This window comes from Cryptomeria japonica, chromosome 11, assembly GCF_030272615.1.
Source record: "Cryptomeria japonica chromosome 11, Sugi_1.0, whole genome shotgun sequence".
NCBI classification, from domain to species: Eukaryota; Viridiplantae; Streptophyta; class Pinopsida; order Cupressales; family Cupressaceae; genus Cryptomeria; species Cryptomeria japonica.
This window is the reverse complement of record NC_081415.1, coordinates 623249690-623260835: the sequence shown is the minus strand read 5'-3', so window position 1 is coordinate 623260835 and position 11146 is coordinate 623249690.

The window sequence follows — 11146 nt, the reverse complement described above, 5'->3', positions numbered from 1 at the left end:
CATGTTGTGCCAACAATGCTGCGAGAGCATGAGAGGAAGCAGTTGTATACAGAAGGAAGGGTTTAGAAGGTTCGGCAGGTTGAAGAATAGGAGGACTAGCCAAATACACTTTTAAATCTTCAAATGCTTGCTGACAATCCTCATTCCATTGAAAAGTGATATCCTTTTTAAGAAGTTGAGTAAAAGGAAAGGGACAATCCGCAAGCTGAGACACAAACCTACGAATAGCTTGAATCTTTCCTTGTAAGCTTTTAAGTTGAGACACATTTCTAGGAGGTGGCATGTTGACAATAGCATCTATTTTCTTAGTATCCACCTCAATCCCACGATGCGAAACTATGAACCCTAATAGTTTTCCACTATCCACACCAAAAACACATTTTCGAGGATTCAAGCGCATGTGATATTTATGAATTCTTTCAAAGATTTGACGAAGGACTTTAACATGATCCATGCGAAGAAAGGATTTGGCCAAAATATCATCAACATAATCCTCTAAAATCTTATGCATATAATCATGAAAGATAAGGGTCATCGCTCGTTGATAAGTTGCACCGGCATTTTTAAGTCCAAAAGGCATCATTATCCAACAAAACGTACCCCAAGGAGTGGTGAAAGCAGTTTTGAATTGATCTTGAGGGTTAATAAAAATTTGATTGTAACCTGAAAAACCATCCATGAAGGTTAACAAGGCATGTCCTGCCGTAGAATCAACTATCATGTCAATGTTTGGAAGAGGGAAATCATCTTTCAAGGAAGCTTTATTCAAATCTCGAAAGTCAGTACACATTCTTATTTTGTTATCTGGTTTAGCCACAGCGACAATATTTGAAATCCATGGGGAATAGTCAATAGGGTGGATAAATCCAGCGTCCAATAATTTTTCAATCTCAGCCTTAACAAGCAGAGCCACCTTAGGATTCATTTTTTGAATTTTTTGTTTCACGGGCTTACCATCAGGAACTAAGACAATATTATGAGTAACAATCTTAGGATCTATACAAGGCATGTCAGAATATGTCCAAGCAAAGATCTCAGGGAATTCATGCAATAGTTCTTCATATTGTTTCTGTTCCTCTTCATCCAAATACTTTCCAATTTTAATAACTTTCTCTTTATTGCAAAGGTCTATCTTAACATCAGTGGTATCACTTATGAGAAGATTACTTTGTTGAGGAGTGTCCTTTAACTGAGGGAATTCTTTCACAATCTCATCATTATCAATCTCTTTTCCAAAATAGGCTTTGGTGTTCAAACAATAAGGGAGTCCCCTATTGTGATGATAACGAGGAAGAGTGTCATAGGCTCCCAAGAACTCAGCTAAAGCATCATCGGTAGGGAAGATATCCAAAGCACAGTCACCCGAAGGATCCCCATCAATATACTCAGGGTTCTGCATTGATAGAGATGTAGAAATAGCATTAACACTAATGCATGGTCTTTTAAAAGCTTTAGTACGTCTGCAGGGATTATAGCCAAGTCCAAAGGCATAATTGTGAAAATTAGTCTCTAGAGCAACTCTTATCCCTTGTTCATGAGCACCACAACCTTTTCCATGATACCCATGCTTAGCAAAACTGCGAAAACCACGACCATAACGATCAGCCATTTCAGGAAGAGAAGGTGGTTTTTCATAAGACAAAGAATCAAACCCTTCATAATTATAGATGTGAGGAGAAGAAGTTTGAGAGGTGGCCACAAAATTATTACTCATAGATTCAGGTAAGGTTGATTGATTTTTAACTTCTTCTTTCTTTTCAACTTTATGATTTTCAGCTTATTCCCTCTTTTCAATTTTAATTTCTCCAGAAGGAACCTTATATTCACCTACAAAGGTAGGGTTAAAATCAAGGGATCCCCAATCATCCTCTGCGAGAACCTTCTTAGGATCAAAATCCTTTTTATGTGTAGTTTCAAGTCGAGAAGGATCTTCTTCAGGAGCTCTAGACTCATCCAAAGAATTCCGATCATCGGAGAGTGAGGATTCATCGATAGGTTTCTTGTTTAAAGAGTCATCACTAGACAAGGATGGCTTAGAAGAACTCCCTTTGGAAGTAGATGTTTGTAGACAAGCTTGAAAATTAGTATCACCCATCAAAGTGTATGTCTTATTGTTATAAATGAATTTAACTTGTCTATGCAATGTAGAGGGGACAGCTTGCATGCTGTGAATCCAAGGCCTCCCTAATAACAAGTTATATGTTAAATTTCCCGGCATAACATGGATAGGAGTAGGCAAAGTAACAGGTCCCACTATGAGAGGTAAGGTGATGATACCTAATGAAGTCTTAGCCACATTGTCAAAGCCACGAATGGGACGAGAGTCAGGCTCAATAAGAGATGTATCCACATTCATCTTATGCAATAAATTAATGCTACACACATTAAGGCCAGAGCCATTATCTACTAGTGTTCGTCTTATAGCAGTGTCTTTCATGATAACCACAATCATCAAGGGATCATATTGTTGTTGAATTTCACTAGTAGGCAACTCATCTTGGGTAAACACAATTTGAGCTTTAGGATTCATCACAGAGTTAACAAAAGATGCTATATTACTAGATGTATTCGGTGGAGGAACATTCAAATCTTTCAAGGCATCTTGTAACATTCCATGATAAGCGGAAGAAGTTTGAATCAAATCCCAAAGGGATATCTTAGCAGGGGTAGCTTTAAGTTGTTCTATGAGATCATATTCCTTACCCATAACTTGCGAAATACGGGGAGCTTGAGGAAGAATTGGTTGAGGATTAGGAAGGGAAACTGGAATAACAGGAGGAGGATTAGGTTGCCTATTATTTCTAGTATGATAAGTATGGGCAACCACATGATAACTCTCTCTAGTTATTTGTTTAGAATAACTGTAAGGACTTACAGGTTTTCTTCCTTGCACGGTGATGATTGGTTTATTCGGGGTACGAAAGGAATCATGATCATACCTTCCTTGGATAGTAAGGAGAGGTGATTTAAGAACTTTAAAGGTGGGAGAAGGATAAGCACCTTGGACTTCAAAGAGAGGCTTATTATGTTCATTCAAGTTTATCATGTTAACCAATTTAGAGGCCTTGTTCTTGTTTAAAGATTTCGATAAAGCCACAAAGTCATCAAGAGCATCATCCAACAAAGCATGATCATATCGGTTAAAAGGTTTGTCATTTGATTCAAAAGGAGACATCTCCTCATAGAGGGGATTATCGAAAACAACCATGTTACTAGATTTAGGGGAAGAGTTGATAGGAATGTATCCTTGAGAGGAATCATTCAACTTATCTTTCTCATCACACCTAAATGGCATAGTAACAAGGTTTATGAGTTTTTGGTAAAATGAAGGTTTGGCATCTTTAGGGTTTAAAAACTCATCTAAAGCTTCATCTAATTCATCTTGGCTATACTCATAATAATCATCAAAAGCATGAACATTTTGCAAATAAAAATCTGACATTTTGAAAAGATTGTATAAAATTTAAACACACAATGCAAAGAAACACACTTTTTTTTTTTTTTCTTTTTTTTTTTTTTTTAAAATGAAAATGAAATGAAAACACACTAAATCTAGATCTAGATCTAACAAATGTAATGCAAGAGGAAGCAATGATAGATTCATGTTGGGTTCACCAAAATGTGTGAGGGAAAAAAGTGAGACTAGGTTAATCATGCCCTAATCCTACCTTTTGACACACATTACGGAATACGAAAGAGCCTAGAGATATCGCACGATTGGCTACTTCTTTTGGTGAAAGAGAGAGCCACGGGATATCTATTAGGATTTCTATTCCCTTGTTGAAATTGTAAGATCAAGTAATACAAGTTCAAACCCTAATCCCAAAATGCAAGTATAAACTAATAACAAGATTGCAGAATTGAGATTAAACAATGAACAGCTGTAAATACAAAGATGAAATAAGAATGTAGATATGTACCCGGAGTCAAAATCGGACTGAAAATGTTCAGGACGGGAGCGCGGGCGCCACTGTCCTGAAAACTACACCGGAAACCACTGTTCTCCACCCTGAAACATTGTCTGGAAACTGTCTGAAAGCTGTCTGTCCAGAGGACCAGGGCGCCCAGTGCCTCTGTCCCAGGGACCAGGGCGCCCAGCGCCCCTGTCCTAGCAGGACCAAGGCGCCCAGCACCCCTGTCCCAGTCTTCTGCTGTGCAACTTCACACAGAGTGCTGTCTCGACCTTCTCTCTCCGGATCTGTATCTCGCGGCGTCGTCCGAATCCCGAAACCTGCAATAATATCTGAAAAGGGGGAGGGGTGGCTATATAGGGTTTTGCCTTAGTCAAACCCCCACTTCGGTGATTTCCACCTCCACGAATAGCCAAGTTGTTTTGTATAATGTATTGTGTGTGCAGACCTAGTGTGTGTGCAAGGTCCAAAAATGCAAGAAAGCAAACTAGAGCAACGTAGAAAGTAAACCCTAATTGCTTGTAAATGATAGTGTAAATGCTCTAAATCAAGATGCAATGTGATCTAAAGAATGAATAAATGATGTATTAAAGCTTATGTAAAGATATGAAAACAACATGAAATCATACCCAACCCTCAAGGGAGGAGTACAAGCCAATCTTCAGTCGGTAATCTCCTATTGTTCTTCAATGTCTTCCAAGCCCTAAGTGGATGAATGAATTTGATAGATTCTTGATAGAAGGATGTTGTAAGATGTTGAAGTCTTCAAAGATCTGCTCTTTCACTGCATATGAAGTTCCTAGAAAACAAAAATCGGATCCCTTCAAATGAGGAAAGAGAGCTTTTATGTATGAAACCCTAGGTCGTAAATTCGTATTTTGGCCGACCTAGAGATTGAATATCCTGGCAATTTCTTGGGGTTAAGCTTTATTTTATGATTGGATCGCGCTCCTAAAATTTTGGGAAAAATGTCCGGGACCATGTTGCACTCCAGGTGCCACGGTCCCAACAACTTTTCACCAAATTTTCAGGGCCGTCGGATATGATGATTTTAGAGAGAATCCCGAAGTTACAGGTGATTTCAAGATGTTTTGACCCCAAAACCAAGGCCCCAAGTTTGAAATAGGACTTAATTAGGGTTTTTGATTAAGTGGTGTATTGGAGGAATAAAATGCGAAGGGCACGCTTTAGTAAAAAGGGCCCAATTTTATGATGTAAGGAATGATGAAATAGGACCTTAGACCTAATTAATTTGATTAATTAAGTGCTTAAGGAGAAATGCAATGCAGAATGTAAAATGCACTAAGGCGGGTGCTAAACTAGGTGTGAAATTGTACCACCCTAGCAAGTGCGTACAATTTACGATGCTACAGTCAGATAGTTGGAGGTCAAATTGAAGGAGATTCAAGCAAGTGTGATCTATGGAATAATCAGAGTAGTTTTACTTCACCATGGGAGTTTAACTCCAGTGCATGTTTAATCTACAAAATATCTCTTTGGCGTGCAAAGACTGTGGTTCCGTTTCAGATCCACAGTTCCTACAGCCAAGCTCTCTGTTATCCCCTTCATCTGACAATGATCTGCCTTTTCTTCTAGGTGTAATTGGAGTTATCTATTTTAGTTTTTCTTTTCTTTATAATAAGCTCTTCCTTCTTTTTTGAGAGTTAGACAGAATGGAAAGGGATTGAGAAGAGGTTTTGTCAAGTATTCTGAATTTTCTCTTTTTGAATATGTAATCATCTTTTAGGAAGAAATGAATAAAAATATCTTATTCTGATCTATTTAGAGTTCTTTGCTGAGAGTTTGATATCACTTATCCAAGGAGGCCCACTTGGTGATTGATCCCATGTTTATGATTATTGAAGTTAGTTTTTACTTAGTTGCAATAGAAGTTCATGACTGGGTTGTTCCTGCAGCCATTGGAAATAGATCCTTTGATTGTTCCTGCATCCAAGGCAGAATGGTGTGATTTCTGTTATTTCCATTAGTTCATTTCAGTAGAGTTTTGAATAGATTTCATTTAGTCTTTATGATTTCCATTCCTACCTTTCTTACAGTAATTAAGAATAATTATTTAAGGAGCTTAGTGCATATATATTGCAGACCCATTTCAAGTTTTACGTTCTTGGATTGACAACTAAATGAACACCAGCCATGAGAATAGTAAACTCTACCATATGAATGTCCAAACTTCGGATTGAGATTTCAATTAGAGGTATTATTGTCATTATAGTTGGGGTAGACACTTAGTTTGACAGATGAAAATACCTTTATCAGTCTGAGTAATTTGCAAACCTAAGAAAAATTTTATTTCCCCAAAAATTCTTTCTATGCACAACTTATCTTCACCTCCAAAAATGATGTCATCAACAAAAACTTCAATAGCCAATATATTATCATCAGTAACTTTATAGTATATATTACTGTCAGCATTACCTTTAGTGAAACCAAGCTTCAAAAGATATTTATCAAACCTTGTATACCAAGCTCTTGGTGCCTGTTTCAATCCATATAAAGCTTTCCTTAACCTGTAAACCATGTTTTTATCATCTGAAAGTGAAAAACCATTAGGTTTCTCAGTATAAACTCCCTCATCAAGATCCCCATTCAAAAACCCACACTTAACATCCATCTGATAAACCTTGTATTTTTTATGTGCAACATAGGCAAGAAATAATCTTACAGCTTCAATCCTAGCTACAGGTGCAAAAGTTTCAACATAATCAATTCCTTCCTTCAGAGAATATCCTTTACAACTTGTACATCTTCATTTAACTTATTCCTAAAACCCATTTAGTTCCAATAACATTCTTATTTATAGGCCCATGAACTAAAGTCCATGTGTTATTCTTTTCTATCTGATATAATTCTTCATTCGTAGCTTTCAACCATCATTCATCTTTACATGCTTCAATTACTGATACCAGTTCAACTTGAGAAATTAAACATACCTCATTAATTGTCAATCTAACTCTTTTCATCACTCCAATGGTTTTATCCCCAATGATCTAATCTTCTGAATGATTCATCCTTACATACCTAGGAGTCTTTTGACTCTCTATTCCTCTTCCTTATTCTTCAGTTATTGTTAAATTTTCTGATACTGTTGGAGAAATTGGTTCAACAATATGTTCTGGTAACTATGTTACCAATTCAATTATGATCATTTCCACTATCAATTCTTGCTCATAAACTCTAACTTGACTTCTATTCAGCTCATCCACCTTGACATTAGCACTCTCCACAATTCTATGAAATTTCTTATTATAACATCTATATGCTTTTCTTTCATTGGAATAACCAAGAAAAATTCCTTCATCACATCTAGGATCAAATTTTCCAATGATATCATCTCTCCTAATATAACATTTACTACCAAAGATTTTGAAATATTTAACTGTAGGTGTATTGCCAAACCATAATTCATAAGGTGTCTTATAGGTTTCTCCTTTGATATGAACTCTGCTGAATGTATAGACTATTGTGCTCACTGCTTCTCTCTAGTAGATATGAGGTAGACTAGCTTCCATCATCATTGTTCTAGCAACATCCAAGATAGTTTTGTTCTTCCTTTCCACAACTCCATTCTGCTGAAGTGTCTAGGGAGCAAAAAATTGTCTCCTTATGCCATGCATGTCATAAAACTTATTAAACTCACCAGATGTGAATTCTCCACCATGATCTAACCTTAAACATTTAATCTTCAATCTTTTCTTAGTCTTAACTTTAGCTTTAAAGATTTTAAACTTTCAAAAGCCTCAACTTTCTCCCTTAGAAAAGTAACCCACATCAATCTAGAATAATCATCAATGATTAGCATAAAGTATTTATCACCTTGAAAACTTTTAACTCTAGCAAGGCCACATTAATTATTATGAATAAGATCAATAACATCATTAGATTTTTCTTATATACTCTTGAAAGAGGTTCTGACCTATTTTCCCATTTGACATTCTTTACATACCAGATTATAGGGCTTCACAATCTTAGGTATATCTCTAACTGCCTTAGTTGAACTAATCTTTACTCTGCAATCAAAATTCACATGACATATGCTTTTATTCCATAGACAACTCTCATCAATTTGTGCAATCAAACGTGTTTCTCACCGAAATTCAAATGAAATATATTACCTTTTTTCTAAGTACTGGTTGCAATCTCCAAACAAGATCTATTAATGATTTTGCATTTTCCATCCTTGAACTTTAATTGAAATCCCTTATCCACCAATTGTCCTACACTCAAAATATTATGCCTTAAACCTTCAACATAATAAATACTATCAATATTGTGCTTACCATCCAATGATATATATCATTTTCCCTTGATCATGCATGCTTTGTCATTTCCAAATCTAACCAGACCACCATCAAATTCTTGCAAAGATAGAAACTTATTTTATGTCCAGTCCTATAAGATGTGAACAACCACTGTCAATTACCCATTCATCCTTATCTTCAATTTTAGCAACAAGTTCCTTCTCTTCAGGTACATTCTCTTCTAGTGCCAAAACATATTCCTTGATAGCCAGGAATACCCATTCCTTTCCATTTCCAGAACCACTAGTAGAGTCTTGTGTCAGTTCAACATCAGAATTAGTCACACCTACCTCATCCTCTATGTAGCATTATTTATATCTATTTTCATGTATTGGCTCTTTCTTCAAATCATGAATTCCTTTCAGGACATCTAGATGCAAAATGACATATCTTCTTACATGAAAAATATTTAAAACGTGTTTTTCCTTCATACTTACTTCCTAGCGGTCCTTTAAGTACTCTTGTAGAAAATAGGGCTTCAAGTTGCTCAAATTATTCTTCTCTCTTCATATCATCCAATCCCTTTGCATACAAAGATTTCCAATGTTGCTTGCTAGTTGATGATGTAGATGCATGAAAATCAGGTTCAGACTTCACAGCTCCAGAAGGTCCAAATTCTTCAAGCTCAAAAGCAGATAATTTCCCAACCAAGGTATCTCTGTTGACAAAAGTATTAGTCATTGTTCTCAATTCATTAATTGCAATAGCCTTCATCGTCTAAGATGGTGGTAAAGCTCTCAAAACTTTAGAAACTATCTCATCTTCACTCAGAGTTCCACCACAACATTGAATTCCCATAATAATCTCATTTGCCCTGTCCATGAATGCAGTAATCCTTTCATCTTCTTCCATCTGCAAGTTTTCATATCTCACCTAGTAACCATCAAGTTTAGCAATATTAATAGTAGGGTCACCTTCATTGAGAGTTTCCAACTTGTCAAATATAGCCTTTGCTGATGATTTGTCAGTTAATCACATTATTTTCTAATCAGAAAGTGCACACAAGAGGGCTTCTCTTGCTCTACAATCATTCTCAATCTCCTTATCCAATTTTGTCGAAGAACGATTTCCAAATGCCGTATTATAAGGTGTAACAAAATTCTTAGTGATTTCCCAAATTTCCTTACCAAGACATCTCAAATGAGTCTCCGTTTGAATCTTCCATACTCTATAATTTGTTCCATCAAGCCTAGGAATATCTCTCCGAAAGATAGCAGCAGATGAATTTGAACTATTAGTTGCCATAGGATCTTCCTCAAGTAGTTAAGATTTTGTAGAGAGGACCAGAGCTCTAATACCAATTGTTATATAGTTCAAATCGCCGAAAGACAACTGAGAGGGGTGGGTGAATCAGTTGTCACCAGATTACCAAAACCTTAAGCAATTAAAACTTTAATACCGGAACCCAAAAGATCAACCGGAATGCATAAACCAAATACCGAAATAGAAGATAAACTAATTAAGCATAAAAACAATTAGAGAATAAATACCATCCACATGACAAATATTTGTACTTGTAAAACCCCGTCAAGGAAAAAACCATGGTGGGAAGCCTACCCATAGTCAGATAATACTTCTGCAGTAAGTATGTGATTACAATTGAAGGGCCTGCACTTGCAGGAAGGCCAACAGCCTAGAGCACACTGTACATCACAAAAGGTGTCTCACTGACTACATAGAAATTCATACTACAATCTGGAGGAAAGAATAAACTACAAAGATAGCATCTCCTATGCCTGAGTACAGTTTTAGTTAAGCTCAATACCAGAGGACTAAATCCTCTTACATAAACCCAACTAGATCACCAGTGATCGACCAAATCCTCGGCCTAAATGATTATTACATTATTTTCTCCTTACATATCCATATCCCATACCTATATGATCTACAATGAGATCTTACATCATATATATACAAACCCTCGACCACAAATAGTAAGGCCGACCACCAGAAAATAAAAAAATTACATAATTACAAATATGTGGGCCTGAGACCAAACAAATAATATCCAACCCAGAAGACATTCTAAAAACACATAGAGAGGTCGAATCCGCACATTACATTAAGTCATTCCATAACCTAGATAAACCAGGACCCAATTTAGGTCTACACATGCTAAATAGATGATCCCAATCAACTAAGTCTCGAACATGAACATGGTCACCATCAACATCCCAAATCTCCACTAGAAGCCACATCAAAACCACGTATGCATATCATCAAAGATCTTCAACAAAGCTCTGTCGGTGAAACCCTTGCCAGAACAAAAAACCAAGCTTGCCAATATACAAGATAGCATCCGATCGCCAGATCAAAACTAACTGATTGAACATGAATCTAAGTAGCATGAATAAGCCAATTTCATAACCCAAACATATCGGAGCATACCGGATCATCATTATCTAATCCAACCAGAAAACAAACATCCTACCAGGACCAGAAGGATGTCGGTAAAGAAGCTAAAATATCTAGTGTTGACATCAGTGACAAAACATCAATGCAACACATAATCAATTCCTCCAAATGGCCAATAACTACACCAATGTACTCATGTACAAATACATTGTATATCATCAATATAACTAAACCAGTTTGCTCATGGACATCATATATCATCATAGCAAAGTTACATCAATTCACATCCATATACAAATACAACATCCCACTTCATCTGCATCAGACATCCTCATGTCCTAAGAGAAAAGATTACGCAGAGTAATGCCTGCATATAAATGAAGAGAAAAATAAGCCACCTTTTTATGCAGAATGAATGTGCTACAAGAAACAAATTATAACACCTAATATAAATTATTTTGTCAAATTATAAATAGATCATTTGAAATATTTTTAAGACGTACAAGATTGTATAATTATGAAACTTACTAGTTTCTCTGCAAAGTCTACAAGCATAACTTT